Source organism: Nannospalax galili, unplaced genomic scaffold (genome assembly GCF_000622305.1).
Source record: "Nannospalax galili isolate Female #2095 unplaced genomic scaffold, S.galili_v1.0 scaffold25, whole genome shotgun sequence".
Classification (NCBI taxonomy): domain Eukaryota; kingdom Metazoa; phylum Chordata; class Mammalia; order Rodentia; family Spalacidae; genus Nannospalax; species Nannospalax galili.
The window spans coordinates 8,150,370-8,155,733 of NW_008355642.1; the positions used below are offsets into that span (position 1 = coordinate 8,150,370).

Consider the following 5,364-nt stretch of genomic DNA (forward strand, 5'->3'; position numbering starts at 1 on the left):
AGCAGAGATACTTATACACCCATGTTTGTTGCTGTTCTTTTTACAGTAGCTAAGAAATGAAAGCAACATAAGTGTCCCTCAGCTGACAAATGGAAAATGAAAATAAGGTACATTTACACAGCAGAGTTCTACTCAGTGGTAAAGAAAGGAAATCATAACATTTTTGGGTAAATGGATGGAACTAGAAGCAGATATACTAAGTGAAAGAATACACACTCAGAAAAAAAACAATGTATATTCTCCCTCCTTTGCAGATCTTAGCAACAAATCCTTATATGTGGGTATATTTCCTTCAAGAGCCAGGAAAATAGTAAGGAACCAGGAAGGCAAAAGGAAAAAAAGAGCCTGAGAGAGAGGAACAGTAAGAGACAGGTGTTAATGATGGGGAAATGGGTAAAATGGAGGTATTTAAATGGGAGGGGAAGAAGGAGAGGTATACATGTAACCATGGGGTAAAGGGGAAGAAGGAAGCCAAGGTGGGGGACCATAGGAAACAGGTATTACCAAGGGTGAAATGGGGAAAATGGCTGTACTTTAACTGGGGACAGAGGAGGGAGGATTAGACAGGGAGAGAGAGAGAAAAGGTATAAATAGTGCTTAGCTGATGTGACAAAACAGGGAAAAATGTATTAGTTCAAATGCCTACTGAAAAATTACACATACAGTATCGCTACATGTGTCCATGTGTATAACAAGAAACAGTGCCAGACAGGAGAAACCTCCATTCAAGTTGTTGGCCAGTGTAGTCCAAGAGACTCCCAAAATAACAGACTATTGCCACAACCCTTGATGGCCTCCCAGAACTTAAAGGTAAGACCCTATTGTTGAAGACATAACACACTTGGGTCATAGGACTTGGAGCACTAGAGCTGGAACTAATCTGTAAGCCACCTTCCTGAAGGCTAACTCTCATAGTTTTGGAGGCCACTATGCAAGCTGCTAAGGGAGAACACCAATAGATGGTCCAACCCCAGCTTTAAGGCCTAATAACCATAAAAACTGACCCACAGAGCAAATTACATTGGGGCAGTAGTGGCACTTTTATCTTGGGGTTAATTAAAAGCTACCTAATTGAACTTAAAGCCCACTCAATGGGTGGGAACTCATGTGTGGTACTGTAAACAGTAAACATAGTCAAATGCACATGGTTGGAGAGGTCATAGATTTTTTTTTAATTTTTTGATATTTTTATGTAATAAAAATTAAAAGTCCTCAAGGCATCTGCCTGTCTGTCTCTCACATAAGACACTCAAGTTAGTGGAAAGAACAGGGGGCCCAAGTCTGAGTTTATAAATAATAGAAAATAAAAGATCTTCCATCTCCAACTGAGTGACAGATGAGCAGATAAGAGGAAAAGACTGGATGGGACCACGCAGGGGCAGAGCATGAACCTCCCCACCCCCACTGGACCCCAGCCCTGCTCACTTCAAGGACCCCTCCCATTCAAGGTGCTTGGTAAGAATTCCCCAGCTCCCCCAGGGAAAGGAGTTTGGGGGAAGAGGGTTTAGGACTGGTCTGAGCTTCTTGGGGAGGAGACACAGATCACTCTTTCCTCCACTCATGGAGGTCTCAGGTCGCAGCCAGGACAATCTTCAGTTCCCCAGTAGGAAGGGTAGCTGCTGAGAGGGATGAAATTGAACTAGGCTAAGTCAGGAGACAGTTGGGGTCACTGAGAGCTTGGGGGTGTCCGATGCAATGTTAGGGTGAAAGTGTGGAAGCTGAGAGTGCAGGCACCCCACTCGGGGGCACCACACCTTAGGGAGGCACCCCGGGGGGATGCAGCAGCATCACTTGGCAGGTGGGGAGCCCCAGGGTGTGGGGACAGGGCTGCTGTGACTCCAGTTTGGACATGGGCCATGTTGGTGAAGCGTGGGGCAGCTGCTAATGAGCATGGATGGCTTATGCAGCAACTGGCTGGGGGAAGCTGCTCTGAGGGGACTGGGCAGAAGGTCCCAGTGGTAGAGAAGGTGGTGGTGTGCCTGTCAGGGCCCCTGGATGGTACAGATTCTGTTGTCGTTGTCCACTGCCCAGCTGTGGGGCCTGCCCCACCTGGTGCTGGATGGAACTGGGGGCCACATGCTGGGATTGTGGCTGGCTACCAGTAGGCATGGTGGCTGGCTGCAGTTGGTGGCCATAGAGCTGTGTAGAATGGTGTGGATAGGACTGGTTAATAGTGGCATAGAGCACTTGGGGGGTAAGCTGCTCTGCCGAGGGGTACCGAGGGGTAAAGCATGACACAATGGCCCGGGGCAGGGGTGGCTACTGGACATCAACATTCGGTGGATTACTTTGAAGAATAGGGGCAAACACTGGCTGTTAAGGGTAGTGTGCCATAGGCTGCATCATGGCAGGCTGGCCTGGGAACTGCTGCGGGTTGTAGGGGATGTAGGAAGAGTAGGGTGTGGCAGCCACCAGGGGTGGGCCAGCAGCAGCAGCAGCAGCCTGCATCATCGGAAGAGCTGAGGCTGGCTGGTGTTGGTCTGAGCGCTGGGGAGAAAGGGAGCCTTTTGCACCTGGTACCTGCTCTGCTGCCCAGGCACCGAATTGGATACAGGATACAGATACATCTGAGGCGCCTGCACAGCTGGTCCCCTGTGGGTCATCTGAGGTATATAGATGTACTGGGAGGTGTAAAGCCCACTCTAGCCTGCTGTCAGGACTGATATGGAAGGTGTTGAATGAGCACCTTATGGAGTTGGGGTACTAGTGGATTTGTTCAGACAGCAGAGGCTTTGTGGGATTGAACTCCTTGGCATAGGGGTTCAACATTGACTACCTGTTCAGCAACAGGGCCCTCATCTTTGTCATCTCCCTTGATGAGGCTCACTGGGGAGCTACCAGTTTGGCTGGGGAAAGGTGGTGGGTGGGGGCTGTTATGACCCTTCAGTGTCTCCTACGGCTGCCAGGGGTGGTTTGTCTTCCTTATCTGATGTGGATTCTGTCTTGGAGGAGATTGGAGACCCCATGGGCTCTGAAGTCAGTAGGCCCTCCACTTCTTTCTCTTTTCCTTTGGCCCCTTCTTTTAAGATCCAGGAATGAAAGGGATCCAGGCTGTTCTCAGGGGAGCTACTTGGTTGGCGCTTAAACTGGGCTCCAAACTGCTTCTGTTCATTCTGAAGGCCAGAGACTTTCCCAGCTATACCAGCCAGCTCTTGGGGCTCCAGGGTCCTACCAGGCTCCTTAATTGGGAGTTCTTTCACATCTATGGGGGCCAGGGAGATCTTTGGAGAAGCTGGGAAAATAGAACCTGCTCCAGGATCCACAACTGATGATGTCACAGGGATGGAGGCAGAGGATGCCACTGCCAAGCCAATGGGAGGCTCAGGACAGGAAGCCGAGACTGGGGCAGGGGAGCAGACTTGGGAGAACGTGCGGGTATATCTGGCCCACTGTAAGAAATGGGAGAGCCGTAGGTGGTGGTGGAACAGAAACTTCTCCATAAGGCCTATTGTTCGGTGAAAACAGTCTTGGCAGCTCTCAGAGGCCACTGTGCCTTGGGGGACATGCAGGAAGGGCCTCCATTTATACCATGAGCTTCAGACCCAGGGTCAGGGCTGCTGTTTTCAACGAGGTGGTAAAGAGCTAAGGCCAGGTCGCCGGCCTGGAGAACTGCTGCATCAAACTCCTCCCTGGATACCTTCTTGAACTCATTGAGGCAGAGGGATATGCTTCCCCTCACTGGATGCCAAGCTGGGGCTCTCCTGCCCTGACCCTCACCACTGAACTGCACTGTGTTTCTCCTTTTCGGTTGTGCCCATCGTCATTCTCCGTAGCAATTCGTAGATGGTACTGGAGGCTTGATTCAATCTCTCGTGCCAACTGGGCTTCAGGCAGCTCCCACTGCCGGAGCTCTTCTGAGTTGTCCTTTTCTAGAGGTACCGTATAAGAAGACAGGCTGCTATAATAGGTGGTCTTCACGCCATACTTCTACTCCTTGAATTTGAACATCTCATTGCGGTCCCATCCATTTGACACATCAGAGTCCAGATTATAATTATCACTGTTGCTGTCACCACCCTCCCAGCGCTGAACCACTTTTTCTTTGTGCTCTCCACTCACCTTTGAGTTCATGGCAATGGCTGAGTCAGTGAAGTTGTCTTTAGTAGCATAATTGAAGTCAACATTTCAGAAGTGGAGAAGCATAACATTACTTGGTTTAAACACCATGGTGTCTACAATGTCTTCCCGGTGAGGGCCACCAGCTGGCTCAGATGCTTTCCGGTGTACTGTGTCTACAGCCAGTTCAAACTTTGAGCTTAGAGTCTTAAAAATGCCCTCATATGCAGTGCCATTTTTCACCTTTAAATCACAAGGGGAACCCACCACAGCTGTTAGGAAATACAGCACCCTGGAGTTGTTATAGACACTTTCAAATACAAGTGACTGTGGCAGTCCCTTTCAGGTGCTCTGTCCCCTAGCGGTGCTGATGGCCCCAGAGGAGCCGTGGTGCAGGCAGCCATTGGGAGGGCTGGTGCCACCCAAGGCCTGTTGCGTGGGGGGCGACTGCTGGCTGCAAAGTCTGTTGTGTTGGCTGAGGCTTCAACATGATGGCAGCTTCCTGGAAGGGAGTGAAAGGGAAGAGAGAGAGGGTCTTGCTCAGACTGCCGCTGGAGATAGTGGGAAGCTAGAGGGATCACAAAGCATAGAGCTGTGGAAATGAGTAGCAGGTCCCAATCATAGCCAAAGAAAAGAAAATAGAAAATTGACTTATTAACAAAATGTATAAAAATCATGTAAATAAAGGGGTGAGGACAGCTGCCCGCCTACCAAGCCATATCTAATGCACTGGTTTTAGAAATATGAGTTTCATAGTACACATGAAGAATGTGGGGGTGGGGCTGGAGAGATGGCTCAGAGGTTAGGAACACTTAACTGCTCTTGTAGAGGACCCAGGTTCAGCTCCCAATACTCAGGGTCTCACAGCTTCCTGTAACTCTAGTCCCAGGGGATCCAATGCCCTCTTCTGACCTCCGTGGGCACTGCATGACACAGGTGCAGTTACATACATATTGCAGGCAACATGCTCATACACATAGAATAATAATTAATTAAAAAGAGAAAATTAAGATATTTTGTATGAAATTCACAAAAATTTAATAAAAATATACAAAAAGTCAGAAATAAAAAGGAAATTGTAACAAGCTACACTGAAAAATGAGTTCAGTCTTAGTCTTCTTGTTTCATGTAATATAATATGCTGACCAGATTTAAATGACGTCCTGCATGGCTAAATATTAGACCCACCCAAGAGCTGAGATCTGCCTCTGATTTGCAGTTCAGTAACTAATATGCTGCTAGCTTCTCTCTGGTATTCCCAGTGCTGACTTAGGTCATATACTCTAACTTCTTGGGCAATTTGGCAAT

General features: G+C 48.7%; 1 pseudogene; it reads right to left on the reverse strand.

Moving 5' to 3' along the window:
- Nucleotides 1-1,569: 1,569 nt before the first annotated feature.
- On the reverse strand, nucleotides 1,570-4,546 carry LOC103750074 (annotated as a pseudogene).
- Nucleotides 4,547-5,364: the final 818 nt, after the last annotated feature.